The following is a 19,355-nucleotide window of genomic DNA, read 5'->3' as shown; positions in this document are numbered from 1 at the left end:
AACAAGAAAATGCGACCGTCCACTTTGTTCGCTGCATTAGCAAGTCTACGGTGTGGGTAAAACCTCGTTTAGCCATCAAGTATTACGGAGGGGAGGAGATTCAGGAGGGGATGAAAAATGAAGCGCCACCCCTTCGGTCCCCGGAGCGAATGAGAGAGGCTAGTGGAGTGGATCTTCCTTAACCATACTGCTTACTTACTGTGCGATAATGTTCTACTTATCACTTATTTATTTACGGCACAACGCAGCGGGGCCTCGGTAGGAAAGTTTTTCCCCAAGCAAAAAGGATGTGGGGTCTTTGAAAGGAGTGCACATCAAAATGTACGCTCGAAACACATCGGATTAATCAACTCAACGCAAAAATGCTCAACGGAACAAAAAAAAACAAAAGAAAACACCAGGAATGATGAGCTCGCGCCGTACGGCACACGCAAGCACGACGAGTAAAATCCATTAAAAATTTTCCCCAATTTGTCATGAAGAATCCAATTTAATGTTTACGCTTTGCTGCGCGAATGGATGCTTTCCGTAGCGCGTTTTTTTTCATTCGTTTTTCGCTCTCCTTGCTCCCGGTGGAACATGATAAATTTATCCTTTTCTCACGTTTTTAGTTACGGATTGGATTTTTTTGTTGCTGTACTAACTGTATCAAAACGTGCAGGCCTCGCTGCATAGAATTCCATTTTTATGTGCTGTTTTCCGCTTACCCGTGCTTGCTTCATTCGGCCAGTGGGCAGGTTGTGTGTATGTGTTCGCGTATCACATAAATTAGGCCAACAGCAAATAGCGACAGGGAAAAAGTGAAAGGTCGCCAATTTATCATCTCGGTGCTTCGCAGTGAAACGTGTCGATGTGTCTGTGAGCATTTGATAACAAAGTAGATAAAACTGCAAATTCCAGCGATGCGATTCGAGTTGTCGAATGTCGCCTGCTAGCTTCCGTCGTGCTTCCTTCCCTTTTATCTGGTCGGTGGCCCAACACTACCCCCTCTGAAGCGAACATCTATTAGGTACAATTATCCATTTGTGCTTCACTGGTTGCGATTGGAAAATTTTACCCCCAAACTTGAAGCTAAAAAGGGAAGGGATTTTCTTCGCTCCACTTGTTTTGGTACGTGCGCGATCGCTGCCGGAACGCTCCGGAGAGCAACAAACTTTTCCATTGCGCTGAAACTTATCTTCCAGCCTAAATTTTGGCTGAGGGTTGAAGCTGGTGAACTTCCAAAAAAAAAAAGGTAATGATTTCGCAGTATTGTCTGACAAGTGATTGCTGGCACAAATGCTGTTAAAGCTCACCATTCTCATCATGTACGAATGCGTTTTGCTACCAGGTACCAGGCGTCTCCATCGTACCCGGTCCCATTTCTGTTTGTTCGCTTACGCTCGGCCCCGTTCTATCGGTGGCGAAAAATCGGAAATTCAAAATTCTTGCCAGAGTGAAATTCAATATTGAGAACACTCGCACAACTTTGAATTCCCGACCGATACCGGCTTCCTGTCGGCGTTCTTACGCCCGAAGGAACGAGGTGCGCAAAAGTTGGACAAAAATGTTTGCTCCAAAATAAATTAGTTTGAATAATTTATGGAATTTCACGTCACCCTCCAAAACACCCGGCACGTTTCCTACCTTTGCCAAAGCAGCTTTGCAATGCACAATGGCGCGGTTGGTGGGGTAGCGAGGAGCAGCGAACCTTGATTGTGAACCGGACCAATAACGCGCCGTATGTTGCACCCTAAGCAGCGTTGGACGAGCGATGTGAGAAAGCTGCAGTGGCTTTTCGTGCTGCGTGCATTTATTTGGTACGATAAAAGCTGCATAGCACCATTTTGCAGGTAATCTTTGCTTTGGATGCTGCTGTATCGCCGTGAGGAGGGTTTGTTGTTGGTCTTCGGTGTTTGAAGAATATTGTTGAAGAAAAAACCTTTAGTGAAGTATCTTGAGTAAATAAGAAGCTTGTATTTCAAATAACGAAAAAATACTTTATCAAACAAAATAGATTTTATTGAGCTTTATCTTATATACTGTACACTGAACTATGTTATATTCATTATTGGATTTGATTTATATTTTTGTGTTCAGAAAATTATGCATTGCAATTTTCAGGCAAACGATAATCGTATCTTCAAATAACGGCAACATATTTCTAAACAAAAGTCCTTTTTTCGTACACGCTGTTTCATCTTTTATCACAACATCACCCCGAGGCAATAAATTTCATATGAAAACAAAGCCAAAACCCTGCTTTTTGTCGATTTTCCAAAACGCTGCTACATTCACCCCTAATGGGCCCCACAAACAGCAACAAGATACGATGATAACATCGTTTGATAGCTTTGAAGTGCATCTGAATCAATTTCAGGCTCGTTTATGATTACCATAAGCATTTCTCTGTGTGTGTGTGTGTTTTCCCCTTGACCCAGGGGATTCCGGTGCAAAACACACCCTTACCCTGTCGGTTTCCTGTTTTCTCATGTCCTTTCCGCTGCTTAAACCGTCCACAAACGATCGCTTCGGAACAAACTCGTAAACAACGCAATCAACTGTCAACATAGGATGGGGATCGAGAAAAAAAACCCGTAAGGATATGGGATCTACCTTATTTTCAATTCCAAAAAACCATTTGCTTTGCCTCGCACAAAGGGGGATGGGATGGAGAAGGGACAGCACCCATACGGAGGATTATGGATTTTTCGGTAAACGCACACATGCGGCCGGGAAATAATGTACTGATTTATCGCACCAGTACACACCAGTGCAGAAAGCAGCACGACTGTTTTCGGCGAACAGTACCATCATCATCATCATCATCATCCCGACAACATCACAATCAACGGAATGCAAAACAACGGTGAATGGCGAAGAAGAAGATAAACAAGGAAAACCAAAACAGTGGACAAACAAAAAACCAGCGAAGGAAATTGCTTTTTTGTTTTTTTTTTTTTTTGGTTATTAACGAAGAAAACAACAAAACCATGAGGCCTTGCCCCATTTTAGAAGGACGACTTTTGATGGGGAAAAAACGAGTAATATCCTAAACCTGCCCCTTTTTCGTAAACGGGCCGCCGTATGCACATTCACATGGGTCTTTTTATGGCTGGAAAGCCAGCGAGAAAGAGAGAGAGAGAGAGAGAGAGAGAGAAGGAGAGAGAAAAAGTGACGGTTCTGACACTGAGGAAAACGAAAAGTATTAAACATGCTTCCTTCTGGTAGCCACTGGTCGGTTTGCCCTGTACTAATAAATGTTGCGTTGCCTTATTGCGTATCAGCGCACTTGCTCGCTCGGTAGCTTCCCCCGTTAAATCCGTCCTATTATACGCTTTTATGGTACGGTCCGATTCTTTTGGGCATCGAAAATGATTACCCGTTGGGTCGCGGCCCTATTCTTCTGCCAATATTGTGCAGCCCATCGATGAGGACGGGAAGGTTGCCCGTGAAAGGCAAAGGAAAAACCAAAAGCTTACACACACACACACACACACACACACACACACAAATAAGGTAGTTCACACACACGTTTTATCATATTGACTGCTATCCGAAAGGGTGTGGTGGATTACTGGGCGGTGGTAAATGGATAGCGATAATGTTGGTCCGATCTAGAGCTTCACCATCCAATCGCTGCTTACTGCTGTTTAATGGAGCTTTTAATCATGATCCGTTGTGTGGTGTGTGTGAAGAAGGTTGGATTAGCAGGCAAAAACAATTTTCTGCAATACATTAATTTCCTGACGGTGTCCTACGTCATACGTTGGTAAGCTGGGCTTATGATTTTGTGCTTAAACAATCACTTAACAGGCAGTTCTGGTTTGATTCTGTTTTGAAATTCAATTCAAAAAGGTTGAAGTGTTATGGTATGTGTTAGATCTATATCAATATCTCTCCGATATCAACGTAGTCCCCAATAGAATAATTAGAACAATCTAATGAATTGTAATTTTCATTTTGCCAATTTCTGGAAGAAATTTCATCAGCAAAATTCCGTAAATATTCCCTTAAATGACCACGTCCGATAGGGCTATTTAGTACGTTCAAGGACGGAATCAACTCTCTTCAAAGAGTAAACGCCATTGTAACTCATTCACTCAACAGACGTATTTCTCCTGGATGCTGGGTCATTCCGGAATCAACGGAAATGAGAAAGCCGACCAACTTGCCAACGATGTTCGGCTCCGTCCTGACGAACCATACAACACCCTTTCACGCAGTGATGCCATCCGCTTCACCCCAACACCATCATCTCCCAACACTGGAACACCACCTGGCACATCCTAAACCTCAGTAAAAAATTCCGCAGCCACCACCAACGAGTCCTATCCCACCTTCAACAAATCCAGTCCTCTACTCTGCAGCTTCTGTGGCGTTGACATCACTTTCCGCCACATACTCACCGATTGCCATTGATACACGCCATACCGAGCGACCCCGATAGCACCAGCTAAACTGCATCAGAACCGCCTTATTAGATTTGTACGAATCAGCAATTTATATAGATAAATTTTAGCAATAGTTTTAATTTATTACTAGCCATAATTACAATAGTTTAACATAATATACAACCTACTTTCGCTATAGTTTTGCATTAGTATTAACCATTTGTTGTATACAGTAGAGAGGCGAATGTAGTCACAGAGACTCAAAGCTTGTATGAATAAAAGAAAGAAAAAAAAAACAGAACAAACGTTCGTTTCGGAACTGAGGCAAAACTTCGAACTACAAAAATAATAAGCATCCGTTAGCTCCACACAACAATAATCGAAAGCGAACGGTGTAAAATACGATAATTTCAGTTGTTCCAAAAACAATAAATATGGATCTCACACGATCGGACTCAAGCTGCCTCATAAGCAGTGGCAAGTTTGACGGTAAGAGGAGCGAGAGGCCACGAAATCGTAAAGAACTTACCCATCGGTCAGCAGATTAAATATGATAGGGGCCCAGTAGCAGTTCAGGGCTCCGAAAGCTCTCTCGTATAAGAAGAATACCCATTGTGTAGCAGCAGATGGGGCCACAGGGTTGCTTTCGATAGAGATGGGTCCAGATATCTATTCTACCAAGTGCCTTCAAACAGCTTAAACCACTACTGTTGGGGCTTAAAACATCCATTCCGATTGGGGCCTCTGAGGGGCTATATTTGCCACTGATCACAGGTCAAAACCTGTCTGGAAACTTTACAATGTGAAATTCTACCCGTTCGACTCTTGAGAGGAAATCCGAAAATGGTTTGATTTTTGGAAGGCGAAGAGCTTATTTATCATTTTTTTAAAACAGCGTGTAAAATTAACCGTTCTTACGCAGATACACGCTGTTCTTGGGGAAAGCAAACAAGCGTACGACATTGTACATAAGAAGCCGCCCTTCCAATACACATTGCGTACGTGCGTGTATTAGTAGCAGCGAGTGGCAACAAAAAGCACTTGCGTGTTCGAGCGCACCAACGTCATGACGAATACCGGGAACGATTTCCCTGGTCGGAATTCTCGCTTGCTTGAGTCACCCCTTCTGCTGGTAGGGCTGTTTATTTTTATTTGACCTCTGACCTAGGTGGTTCGTGCCACTTTTGTCCTGTTCATGTAGGTTCGCGTTGATACGACGATGGAAGAGAGTGTATTTGTGTGTGTGTGTTAATGTGAGTGTTAGAATACAAAAAAAGGGTAAAAAAGGTAGTACAAAACACTCATACGCCCGTTAACCTTTCTTTACTTTATCGCATTTTTTCCCTCCGTCCTTTAATGTCCTGCCACCGATTGCGATTCATTGGCAAGGCAAATACGACCCTGTTTTATGGGTTCAACCATTGGGCCAGCGGGAAAATAGTCGTCTAATTCGATCGAAATCGATTTTTATGTTTTTATTTCAACGTCCATTTTTGACGTTGCCATCGCTTGGCGCACGCTATACAACCGAGCGGTAACAATTGGTACTACCGTGCCACCCGAAAATGAGGCTCGTAAATTGCTTCGCACGATCCCTTCACGACGGTACCGAGTGGGGTTTGCTTTCGAAGCAATGGGGAAGATCGTTTGCTAAATTGGTACATAACGTTCCACGGCAGCCATTTTCCCCCTTCTCCAAAACGGCTTGTTTTTGGCTGCGTCGCTCCGCAAGAAATGGTGCGTAATCAAATCGGAGTGAAAAATCGAACGACCGCGCTGGCGGAAGGAGGCCACTTCCTTGAAGTCATTTCTCGCGTGCAATCTTTCATCGGTGCTTATTGGTCCGTGGACCGGTGCGGTTTACATTTCACCAGGCAAGACGCTCGTGCTCGGTCTCTTCGACATTGCTTTGCTGTTGCTTCCTCGGTGGTGGGCTGCGGGGTCGTACACGATGACGCTGTCACATTACATTGCAGAAAATGATAGAGAAAAAGTTTTTCCGGCTTCTTTCCGGCTGTTGGGTCGGTTGGCGGCAAGCTTCGAATGATTTATGTCCATTTCGGATGAATGTTTTCGCCCCCCGAAAAAAAAGAGACTTTTTCCTCTTACTGTGGTTTGTATTAGGGCAGGATGACGACCGGTAAGACAATGTGAGGATTTAAACGTAGCAGTGGCCATTTCGAGGAATGTCATTAAGGTGAGCAGCAGAGTCGAGAACGTTGCCTGACAGGAAAACGCGGCTGAAACCAACAAAACGAAAAAAAACAGGCTTGCTAAACTTTACAAACGAAAACCACGATCTCGGTCCCCATCCTGACGACCAGAAACCACGACAGATATAGCAGCGAACTTTTCAAAGTCGTTGCAGGAAACGGTGGTGTCCGGTCTAAGAAGAAATGGAACGGGGAATGAAAAGTATAATTACTTAATTTTAATTATTATCAGTTCGTGACTCGTCCCATACTGTGCGTTCCGTTTGTGCTTCGCAAGAAAGGCCATCATTAAGGTTAAGCTTGCGATCGAGTGTAGAATGAAAAGTCAGGTTAATTACTCTTGTTCTCTCGCTCGCTCTCTCTCTCTCTCCCTCTGTTGAACTTCGCCGGAAATTGTCATCTGTGTCCCACTGCCAACTCCGGCCAAGTTGAGACCAACAGTCGTGAAGTGAATATTTCTTCCTTGTTTTCTTGCAAGTTTCTATAATTAGGAAAACTGGGGAAGACAAATTATCTGCGTGTCCGACATGCATGCACAGCTGATCGTTTGCCATCGTCCGCCATTTATGTTCATCAATCGTTCAAGTTTATTTTTTAGTGTGTGTTTTATAAGGACATTTTGTTTATATTTTTACTCACGTTCAATTGACTCCCCTTAATCGAGCAGTTTGTGCCACTCCACGCCTTGTGTGTCGCGACCGCTTCGGTACATCTTGCGTGCCACACGAATGTCAACAAAGCTTCGTCACGTGAGAGTGATGGAATCTTCTTCTTTGTTGTGGAGTAGGGGCTGTTGTGAAATTTTCAACCTCTCCCAACCCACCCGAAACAAAGGGGCTTGGGGTGAAGTGGCTTTAGCTCGCAACGGCTTGCGGGTTCTTCTCTGTCCTTCCAGTCTTTGCGCTCTGGATTATGTTTTCCGCACTGCCAGGAGTGATGCGGTGAAAGAAAAGGCTTTGTTCGAGTGGAAAACACTCGTTGCGCGCTGCTTCCGGAAGTGGCCTGCCGAAGTGTGTTGTTTGGACTATTTTTGTACCGATTCTATTGTTGCGCGGCTCATGGTCTGCCATCAGCACATAAGGCTGCTCTTTTCTATCACATTCATAGCTTGGTTCTAGAGAATGCGGAAGACTTTTCAGGACTTTTCCTTTTCTTAAGCTGTGAGAGAGTTTTTATTCACGATTTTTCGTGTTGAAAAATTAATGCCGCAAAGTACCAACGCCAATTTCTAGAAACAAAGAATTTTTTTATCCAATAGCAAAATTCTGTAGTTGATGCAAATAAAGTTAAAAAAACTGCGTTTGAAAATGTGGTTATAATTATAATATGGTTTCTTCAAAGAAGCTTATCTAGTGATTGTTGTGCCTATATTTTTAAGATCAAAATTAACTACTTCAAGCAAAACGGACACCATTCTCTACAATTATTTCTCCGTGGTAAACGAACCTCAATGTAAGCGAATTTTGCAACAATTTTTTCACAAAAAAATTTGAAACTGAATCCTTTTAAAGCTCAAAAATGTTTTTTATTTTTTTGCCCAATCGTGACTAACAATAAATTTTCCATCGCCACATCTGCTTCTGCCAAACCAAAGCCCACCCAAAGCACTGTGCAGCTTGTTTTCATTTCTTTTAACTTCTTTAACCCACGCCTTGGGTAACAATCTGCCGAGAAGTCGAACAGTAGTGTTGGTGTATTTATTTGACTGAACCACTCCACCCAAACAATGCTCGAGTTAAATTAATTCCGCTGCGAAAGAACGTCCCGTCGTTTCGTTCCATCTGTGAAGCCCAAACAAGCACGTCAACACCATCCGGGCCATCAATTGTTCCTTCCACAGAGTGGGTACGATTGAATTAATAAAATCAACTTCCTGGCGAAAACTGGCGTCCAAACGCCAAAAGGACCAGGGTTTGGTTTGCCTTGCCCCTAGCATCAGCTTGAGCAGCGGTCGGTTGGCCACGTTTGGGTAAACACTTGAAGCAATGATGAAGAAATGAGTCAAAGCAATTAATTTGTTTTTGCTTCCTCCGCATCGTTGCCGTGGCACAAAACTTCAACTCGATGCTTTAAGGAAGGCATAAGCATATTTTTCTTAAAGAACGCTTTCCACAGGCAGCATTAAGTGAAAAGAACCGTCTTATGGGAGTGTGCGAAAAATAAATGCTCTCAAAGAATTCTGTTTTGCGGGAAGCCGATTACACACTTACTCCATGCCACATATGTGGCGGGCTCAAGAAAGCTTATTCGCGAAGCACGAAGCAAAAGGGGTTGAAAATTGCATCTCCATCGATAAAGCGGTAACGATTCCCGTGCGCACACTAGTCTTAAAATTGCCAAAAGCAGCTTATATGTCGCAGTTTGCAGGGCACTTTTCGTAGCGTTTTTTTCTTTCGGTTGCTCTTGCATCAAACTGTTTCTGACCGCTTGTGAATCGCCATATCCAGCACCCTTAACTATTGCACTAGGTTAAGCTCTTGCCCGCATTGAAGCGTGCGGGCGGATCGATTGAATTGCAGTCAGCGAGTGGCAGCACCGACGAACCGAACCGGCACAAGAAATGCCCAGAAGCAACCCCGGAAAGAATCCTCTTAACCTCAAACCTCGGGAACTTCTGCCGGTAAGCCAGTGGAACCAAAAATTGGGAAACGAACGAGATTATAATCCTGCAGCAGCAGCAGCAGCACCGAGCCGCAGTATCATTCCATTCCACTTCCCTTCCTTCATCGACAAAGATGCATCTCTGTTTTATTGCACCGAGCCAACCCCGAAAGGACGGGTGGCGACTTTCGGCAAACAAACTCCCGGTGCGGAAAACCAGCGGAATTGCAGCATGCTGCCATGAATTGCACAAACGAGGGTCATACATTTTGTAAATACATTACCCGCCAGTTCCTCCCGGTTCCTCCCTTTGGAAGCAGTTCCGTAAAAGCTTTAACCGACAGGAAAGTTCTCATCAAAAATGGGCGCTCTCGGCACACTCGGTAAGGGCAGTTAGCGCAACAACGGGTCATCGGAGCCATCGGGGAATGGGGGAAGGTTACGAGGAGCGGCGAGCGGAGAGCGAAAAAGTTTATCCATATTTTCCTTTGGTCCAGCAAGTTTCTTGTTTTATTTCCCTTTCGGTTTTTTTTTTATTTTTGTTGGGTGCTTTGTTCGCTAGTGGTAAAGTTAAAACCAAAGTGAGTATGCTTGGCACGGGTTCGGCAAGCAGGCAAGCACAGCCCACGGCGAAGTGGCGTGCTTGTGTGAAATAGTACTGCGCGATGGAAATTGTGTGGTTAATGAAATATGGACACTTATTTTCGCCCTCTTACGGTGCATCTAAATGGCAACCACTTCCCTCAACTCGCCGTCTGGGTTTTGGGTTTGAAATTTCGTTGCTCTAGATACAGCATATGCAACAGCAGCAGCAGTGCCACACCATCGGTGCTCACCTGTGTCCAACTTGCTGAGGGTCCAACTACATCGTCAGCAGCACCATCAAACTTATCGTCATCATTAGTGCTTTACGATGTGTTCCGTGCCCGGTTCACCCGGTAGACGGAGAGTCTTTTGCTTCAGTTTGCCTAAAACTGGCACCAGCACCACTTTTGCCCTACTTTTATGGCTTCTACGTACCGTAGCTTCCGGTTGCGACTAGTAATTGTGAAATCAAAAGACGATTTGTTCCACCTTTGGGCGGCTGGGAAGGATTTGGTAGAAAAGTTTCAACAATTCCTAAAATCAGTACCGGAATACATGAAAGCACCATCAATTGGAGTTTTCGTTTCCGATCCGTGCTCCACTGGCTGCCACTCGTCGGATAATCGTTTGTAAAATCAATAATGTATACATGTTGTTTCGTGTGGGTGCTTTAATAAAATCGTAATTTCATTTGGTAATTTCAATCAATTCATTAGCATTTGCCATTGTTGCACACGTGTCTTTAGCTTTTTCATTTAATTTGAATGAGTTTGGGTTGGAAAATTGTTGTGAAATGTTGTCTCGGGTGTGATTTCTGCTAAGGAAAACGTTGAAAGGCGAGTGAAAAGGATGAAAATATTATTTAAATAAAATTCTTTAACCTTTTTTGATGAGAAATTACATGTATAATTAAAAGTAAAATTATATTTTCAGTTGTTAAATTATTTAATTTATTTTATTCCAAGATGATTAAAAACGCATTTACCAACAACAATTGGTATTGAATTGTTATAATATAATATGATTACGTTATATTATTCTACAATATTTTTTAGAAAACTGGGAAAGCTTGGAAAACATTGTTAACATTAAATAGTAAATGTTGTTTGAGAAAATAATTGTTTATTTCTTGTTCAAACGCAAAAAACCCGATTATGATAAACCGTACAACAAAAGGAAATCATTTGAGAACCCTCATAATACGCTATTCCCGATAAAACGGTGCTATTTTCCGATAATCCAATCGTTTCGCTAAGAAACAGCCAACGATAAAAAATCCCTAAACCCAACATGATACATAAAAAATGTCTATATATATAGTGAGAACCTTGCATACATCTTCTTAAGGTAGCCAGAAATTAGAAGCAACCATCTCAACACGAAGCACTTTATGCTCATTCGGTGCGCCCGCTATCCCGAGGCGCCCGAGGCCAACGGTTCCGGTCATGGAAAAAAGATAAATCTTCCTTTATGATCTCAGTTTCGCTACTACCTACGCGTAGCACGATTTCCGCATTTTTTGTTGTTGTTTTGTTGGCAGCTACCACTACCACCTAATGCGCGATATGGTCGTGTGTTTGGGATGCTTTTTCGCTGCAAAATACCAACGGATGGTTGTGCGTGAGCTATGTCTTACATTCCACAGGATAATACCTACACACTAGAGCAAAGAAATAGCAATGTTTCACTGCATGAAAATGTTTCGGTAATCGGAGGTACCGCAAATCGTTGGGTTGGATTCTTCTGCAACGCAGGGACGGGCCACGGTTAACGGCGCGCTGACGAGAGGTTGAATTTTTCCTGCGGGATAGAACGGATGAAGAAATGAAGTACACGCACACACGTATACAAACACATACACAAAAACAAAAAAAAAAGCTATCGAGACGCTTCCAGGATGCTTCACCAGTTTGCGATGCTCGGTAACGACTTCGACCCCTTTTTTACACCGACAGCACCGAGGACACGAAAATAAATCGACAAAACAGATGGCTTTCTGGGGCGGGGAAGGGATGTCGAAATAGCATCGTTCGCTGAAGCACATGCCGCCATCGGCAAATTGCGATTCGGTCGCTGGAAATAGGTTTGCGAAATAACGATTGCCCTGACCGTCCTCACATTTTAGGCTTCCTGCCGTACCGAGGCTTCCGTATTTCTCCCTCCAAAGTAGTAACGGTGGTACATCACCGGAAACCGGCCTTGCGGCATCCAATATATCTGCTCGGGAAGCATGGAGGTAGCTTTTTTTGTTATGTCCCCGGCAACTGCGCGGGAATGACACACACACACGTGAAAAAAAAAATACTCCCCAGAATAACACTTTTGCCAGCAGACCACGGTGTGCGGTGTAGCCATCTTTCTTTGTGTCCCCAAAAGCACCTAAATGGAAATCCATTCGTCACAGGTGGCGATGAACGTAACGCACCTTCGCATCGTACACCATCGTTTGCTTCTTCGACTGGAATGGAAAATCAATTCATGTACCTGTTCCCCTGTTCGTTTCCTGCCTCCCTTTACACCCCTGGGTTACCCCTTTTGCTTGTGCTGCGACGAATTGAACCCTGGATTTCGATTCCGAAACGAGATGCTGTCGTATGCAGGCGGCACTGGCCCGCTTCAATCCCAACCAACCGGTTAATATCGCGTGAAAATGGATTTTCTCTGTAAGGTTATTAATTTTTTATCACGTCCCTGGTGGAGCTTACGGTTGCGAAATCTTGCATTCGGTGCGTCTGTTACCGAAAGGCTGCCGCACACACACATACACATGGCATAAGCTACTATCTATAGAAAATGGGCTCTCCGGGCTCCCATCCCCTCCCATCCGACGATCGGAGCAACAGCCGGAGCTCCTAATCGTTGCCCTCGGGGCATAAAAATCACATACGCTTACTTTAGCGTCCGTTGTCCAACATGCGATCTGTTGCCTGTGTTGCCTTCCCATTTCCCAGGATGATCCAACGTAGGTCTTAGTGACAGTGCCGTCTCGTTTCTAATTCATGATAAAACGGAATGGTTTCCTCCTTCAAGAATGTCGTGGGCGAACCCATGCGTGACGATGTGTGTGCCTGTGTTTGTGTAGGCACGAATAAAAAAGCTTGACAAAATGACATTCTAAATGAAAATGGCTCCTCGGTTCGTAAAATGTTCGCGCCGTGTACATGTTTGCGTTGGATTCGGCGCTTTCCGGTTCACCTGTAGCTTCTGTCACGGTTATGGCATGGATGGGAATTTTGTTTTTTGTTGGCCGCTTTTTTCTCCATAAGTGATTGTGGGGTGTGGAGCACTTTTGGTAATGGGAAGTTAAAATAAATCGAAGGGCAACGTTGGGAACGGAGTAACATTGTTCAATCATTTGGAAGGTTTGTGAGCTGAATGTTTCTTATCATGTTTCTGGTTTCATGTCAATGGAAAGCATCGAAAAATGGATGTTTCATGTTATTTATACATTATATTGGAGTAAAGTTACTGCTCGCTTGGAATATGTACTTAAAAGACCTTTAAAATTAAATTTGAATTGAAAATATTTTGTTATATTTAACTAGCTAGAATGACAACATACTTCAATATCTGAATCGTTTTTCCCTAGATTTGCTCTTTCAATAAGGGCATAAAAGAATGTTCGTCTGATGGGTGATCTTAAATCATTTTTATCACAAAAACTCCTGAACCTGACGAGCCGTATTCGCTGCACAATAATGAGATCATCATATTCGCGTATCTTCCATAGTAATTACACAGACACATGACTAAAAATCCTTCTGAGTAGTTCTTCATTGAGAACACGCTTCTACAAACTGAGGGCTATGAGCGAGCCCTTTTATTTTGAAAATAGGCTCACAAATTAATTATGTCCTCATTATAAAGCTTCACCATCCCTTTAAGTCACCATCTGTCCTCACTTTACAGTTTTACACCTTCAATTGTAACTTTGTTTCCTCTACGGAACTCCCAGGAGGTCGCAACTTTTAATAGTACGAAAACAATTGGTGTCTCTACTCTCATACAGGCTACTTGAAACAACGCTTCTTCTGAGCATCTATCACTTGAACGCAGCCAAAAGGATTTCATCAATTTTAAATAGAAACCATATCCAGAGGTATACGAGAGTACTGAGGCTCATCAATAGTTCTTTAAGATCCATTGTGACACTTATTTTCAGTGGAGAAGGTTTCACTATGACCGGCGAATGACGGATAAAGCTTTTTGGAGACCCTTGGCGGAATGAATATCGGCGCCTATCATCCTTTTTTTTTGTTGTTAACGGGGAGGTAACCTTCAAAAGGTCCTCATCTCGTAAAGTGGCCTGCGGCTACATACAAACGCTCAAGATGGGGTATGTGGGATTCATCGTGACGCTGGGCCCGTTAAGCGGACCCGGCTGCCAATGCGACCCAACTAAACCACTCCTCGACCTGATCTGAAACCTGCCGATGCGCTGATGTGCGTAGTACTCCATGCAGGATCGTTTGTGCGATGCACTCATCCAGTTGACGCGCGGCTGCTGCGTCATTCGTTCTTGTTGTCTCAGTTGTTGCTGCTGCTTCGTGTCTTCCTTTCCGCTGCTGCTGCTCAGATCCGCCCGTCCGTAGCCATTACTCCCGATTGGGTCTAAGCTCCTGCTGCTGCTCTGGTTATTCGTCGCTGCTGCTTCCTTTGTCGTTGTGGTCCTTTGTGGGCGGTTACGGCGGCAGGTGTTGCTGCCTTGTTCGTTCCGTGTTCCGCCGTCGTTAATGTCGCCTCCGTCTTACCGTTGGTGGACTTTCCTCATTCCACCTCACTTGGAGGTTTCTGAAGATGGTCCGAGCGGCAGTACAGACTGCTTCCCATGTGTCGCGGTTGACACACATTTCCGCCGTCAAAATGTCTATCGTCAAGCGAGTGTGGCTCTGCTGCTGCATCTCTTGTTGAGTCCGAGCAAACCTTGGACAGTGGAACATTATGTGGTCGACATCTTCCACGTCGTGTTCACACACCGGGCAGTTTGGCGAGCCGTCGTAGAAGGCCTTTCTCGATGAGGTAGCTCCGGAGAAACCTATGCTCTGTAAAGTGTTAAGAGGGATAAAAATCAATTTCTCCGTGCTTACGATTTACCCAGGACATAATGTCCGGGATAAGTCTCCTCGTCTTCATCCCTGCTGCTCCGCTCCGGCTGTCCACTGTTGTTGCCAGCGTTCCATGGTCTCCTCTCTGCGACGCTTTCGTATTTCGTGGTCCAGGACATCCCCTCGCTACCTTATCGTCATGGCAGCGGATATCCTCCTCTAGGAGGAGGAATAGCGGGATAGTACTTTCGACCACGCATGCTGCATCGTAGGAAACCGTCTGGAAGGCGCTGGTTACTCGCAGGACTCCTGTGCGATGCGTCCTCTGAAAGGTGGTGTGATGAATGTCTCTCTGTAGAAGTGTTAACCAGGGCTCTCCTTGTGCTGCTTTTGGGGCCACACTTGTTCGGCATCAGAGCGGTCAAGGCATTCATGATACGCGACGGCGTCTATCACCTTCAATAATCAAATGTTTGTAGGTTCTGTGAGGACATGTTGCCGTTAAAAATGGCCGGAGTCCTCAACACCAACATCAGGGTCCTCGATTACGATTCTCCGCTAAGAAGCTACTAATGTGATGCTCCCAACACGGAGCTGCCCTGTTACGAGGCAGCTGTTGCCCTGGGCGGCAACTCCCTTCCGCCCAACGTTAAATCCGCCACAGATGATCTGTTAACAATCAGGTACCTATCTCAACTTTTAAGTTGTTTAACGTGCTGCTTCTTATCCCAACTAGATGAGGTCTTGGACGATTACTCACCGGATCTTTGTTCGATCAGCTTATAATATTTAACTATAACATTAATTAATTTCTTTAGTAATACTTTTACATCACTCGTTACGTGTAAAAAAATACATGAATACACACCGTTTGCAATTATCTTGTTCAATGATCATTGTTGGCATGCAAACAACTCATAAAAACACCCTACGAAACTCTGCAAGTGCAACAAGTCCACTTCTACCGTCACCAGCCATAAATTACGCCACGCTCGTATCGCAACGAAGGGCTTAGCTTTGTCTCCGGGCTGTAGCGCACCACAGTTTCGCAAAAGTCTCTGACCTTTTGCGACGAGCCATAATTGAATTATGGCGATAGGAAAGATAAACCACGCTTGCTTTAGCTCGAGCATGGCTACAAAATCGATCACGAAGCTTTATTGATTGCCTTTTTTTTTGGGGGTTGTTTTCATTTTAACAAACTGTCCCGCAGAGACAGTGATTCACTCACGAAATAAGCTCCTGCGTTTGCTGCAGTCTTTTTTATTTTTTCGAAACAAAAGCAAAACACTTTTTCCTCCATTTGGGAAGGGTATACATGAACCAGTGCACGCGGGATTCCAGTTATCTGGTGCTGTGTCTGTACGTGAAAATGCAACCGTTCGTTAATTAATTATAAACTTCTTCCGTTTGCCGTTCGTCGCCCGTCGAGTGTTCGCAATCCATCGAATTCAAGTGTCCACCGGCTCTAGCTACAGGATCTGCCTTTGCATAATCCGATCACTCGTTCCCATCGCCCCCCCCCCACCCCCCCCAAAATGGAGCAATTCGCTGCGATTCAAATTTGCAAATATTTTGTCCCGCGGCGCAGTATTTATTTACCACCCGGATTGAGCATAATTTGTGCAAATATGCTACCATCTGTCCTGACCACCAGTACGTGTACCGAACGAATGGGAGCGGTGGTGAGCAAGTTTTGCACTCGGCAATCGGCTTTCGACACCAGCAATAATGCGAAAAAAAAGCAAAATTCCGAACGGCAATTATCTGTCCCACATACACAAGCCCTGTTTGGGGTACACTTAACGCATTTCCGACGCGCTTTGATGTTTGATGCATTTGCTATCGCTCAGCCTACCCTCCTGTTCGGCCAAACCCGTGGGTGGGTCGGTGTTGCATTCGTTCCGCTGCGTGCGGTTAATTATCCAAAATAGCACTAGCAAATTCACACCTGCCTGTGAGTCGCGGCATAATCGACGCGTACGAATGCAAATGTAGCAAATCCGTTCGTGTTTTTTTTTCTTTGCAGTTAGGATGAAAAATGGGGACGAAAATTGGCGCTGGTTTCACATCAGCAAACACGCGTGGATGCTGTTTTGCTTTAACATCATAACTTATGCTATGCCTTTCCAACCGGCGCGGCAGACTGGTGGCACAACTCCGCTACGAGCATAAAATATGTTTCCACCAACGGAACCCACTTTCAGTACGTGTGTTTGTATGCGTATGTGTGCTAATCGACGCTTCAGAAGAGCTTTTTTGTGTCTTGCTGTGTCCGCTGTCCCCTTTCAGTTTGCATTCGTTTGTTTTTATTTATTTCATTTTGTGTGTGTGTTTTTTTTATAATAATTTTTATCCCAACGACACTCGAGCACTGACTGGTGGATTATTAATATTATTAATATTGTTATTTCTGTCAAACGAGCGTGAATTATTGCTGAGCTTAAATTGCGTAACACACGCGTGCAGGCGAACACGCGGCGAAAGCTTTTTCATGCGTGAATACCCTTCCCAGTAAAGGCTGCGTGGAATTAGCTTCTGTAATTGATGTTGCGTTTTTGCTCATCCTAGCTTTTTGTTGGTGGTTTTTCGTTGTTGAGCGTGTGTTTGTGGATGTGTGAAATTTTAGGCTGGTAATCTTCTAAAATTAATTGTCAGTAGTCCTGTTGAATGTCGGTACTTTGGAGGAAATCCACTGGCTTTTTTTATGCGTATTTTTTGTTGAGTTTTGATTTGAGTTAGGTTAAAAATATGCTCACATTTTCTTGCGATATGAAAAGACTTTAACTTTGAGAAGACTTTAAAGTAACATAAAATTAATTTCATAATTTCCTAATTTGGTTCATTGACCGACGGACCACAAGCGGCCGACGGAGCGTGTTGAAAATAATACAGAACATTTATATTGTTCACAAACACTAAGTTAGACATGTCAGGTTTGAACGTATCTCAAACAGCACAAAAGTCACGGCACATACGAAGGAATTGATCATCCACAGCGAGCAAAGACCGCACTCGTGAAGCACGGGCAGGCGCGTACAGATTGACAGCCGAGAGTAGCACGGGACGTTCAATGTGGCCATTTAGCAGCTCCACCCCGAACGAACGCCTGGCGGTCAGAACTCTTTCCTCCAGGGACTGGAGCCCAAGCAGCGGGCACCTGGCCCTGTAGTCAAGGTGATAGTCCCGTGAAAACAGAGCAAAGCGAACAAACTTACGCTAAATGGACTCAAGCCGTGCGAGAGGCTGGGAGGCAGTAGGCCAGTAGGGGTCACGGAGCTTACAGGTTAGATTAGTGACCAAACTAACAAGACGATTAAGATAGTCGACTAATGCTAACTAACGTGACAATGTGTTCGATCTGGTCCTTGAAGGATAGCCTGGAGTCGTGCTGGGTCGGCCTGGAGTCGTGTCGTGCTGCTGGGGTGTAAGAGCATGTTCGTCAACATTATAGGTGTAAAGAGACGGATAGCACGATCGGTTGATCGTTACAACGATGCACTGCGCCTCACTGAGTGCTAACGCGTTACGTTTGCACCAGGAATTAAACAGCACGAGTGAATCCTGGAGAATAGCGTGATCTTCAGGACAACGAATCGTACGATACAGTTGTGCATCGTCAGTGTAAAATAGATGGTTGTTAGCTGGTAGAATCGTTGAGATGTCATTGATGTAGATATTGAACAGCAGTTACCCAAGGTAGCATCCTTGCGGCATGCGAGAAGACGCCAGTACGGTGCTCTAAAGAATTTCGCCTATACTTACCGAGTAAGAGCGATTGGAGCCAGGCGCAAAGTGATGTGATTTGGCCTGGTAATTAACTGTATCAGATTTGCAACCCTTCTTGTAGAGGAGTATCAGCCAGGAGACTTTCCACGCGGAGGGAAAAATTCTGGAGTGTTGCGTTTCGCGGAAGATTTTGGCCAGCAGTCTCCAAAAATCGAAGAAACACATCCTTCGATTACAGTTGCCGGGATGCCGTTAGGTTCCGGACCGTATGAAAATCTGAGGCATTTGATCGTAGTAATCATAATAAAAAATACAAATAACATTTTGTTGTATTATTTTACAACAAAATGTGCGCTTCTTGCGCTAGTGCGCATAATTCACATTGTTTCACATGACATTAAATTTTAAATTATTTTCCACTTCACATAATATAATTATTTATTTTTTATTTATAATTAATTATGACGGTCCAGTGTCGTATTGTTCACACCGCTTGTGTTGAACAAATTCTATCACATAATATAAGATGAATATAAATTCAATATAAACTTCAACTGGAATCGCATCAATCATAAATATTTCCTTGGATTTAAAGCAGCGAAAAATAAATTTGATTAATATTCAAACCCTTTTCTGTGTGATTTACTATGCTCTTAAGGTAAAGGGTGAGTGCTTGCATGGAAATTATTCATACACGCCCAGAATGAGAGCAGATGTAGCAGAATTCATAGATGAGACTTTGACTTAATTAATCTAAATCATCTCTTTGGTCGGCTAATAACGATCGAATCTGCATGTAATCGGTATCA

At 44.0% G+C, this 19,355-nt stretch overlaps 2 protein-coding genes and 1 pseudogene across 4 annotated transcripts in view; 1 reads left to right on the top strand and 2 right to left on the bottom strand.

Annotated features, from left to right (window-relative positions):
• The window catches only part of LOC126559291 (probable prefoldin subunit 5), a 195,836-nt gene that overhangs the window by 55,139 nt on the left and 121,342 nt on the right, over positions 1–19,355 (bottom strand). The gene's annotated exons all lie outside the window — the stretch shown is intronic.
• Positions 1–19,355, top strand: part of LOC126557368 (proteoglycan Cow) — a 90,785-nt gene that overhangs the window by 20,295 nt on the left and 51,135 nt on the right. The gene's annotated exons all lie outside the window — the stretch shown is intronic.
• On the bottom strand, positions 14,455–14,952 carry LOC126559261 (uncharacterized; annotated as a pseudogene).

Source organism: Anopheles maculipalpis, chromosome 2RL (genome assembly GCF_943734695.1).
Source record: "Anopheles maculipalpis chromosome 2RL, idAnoMacuDA_375_x, whole genome shotgun sequence".
Lineage (NCBI taxonomy): Eukaryota > Metazoa > Arthropoda > Insecta > Diptera > Culicidae > Anopheles > Anopheles maculipalpis.
Note: the sequence above shows the minus strand (reverse complement) of the source record. Positions and strands in the feature narration are given on the sequence as shown.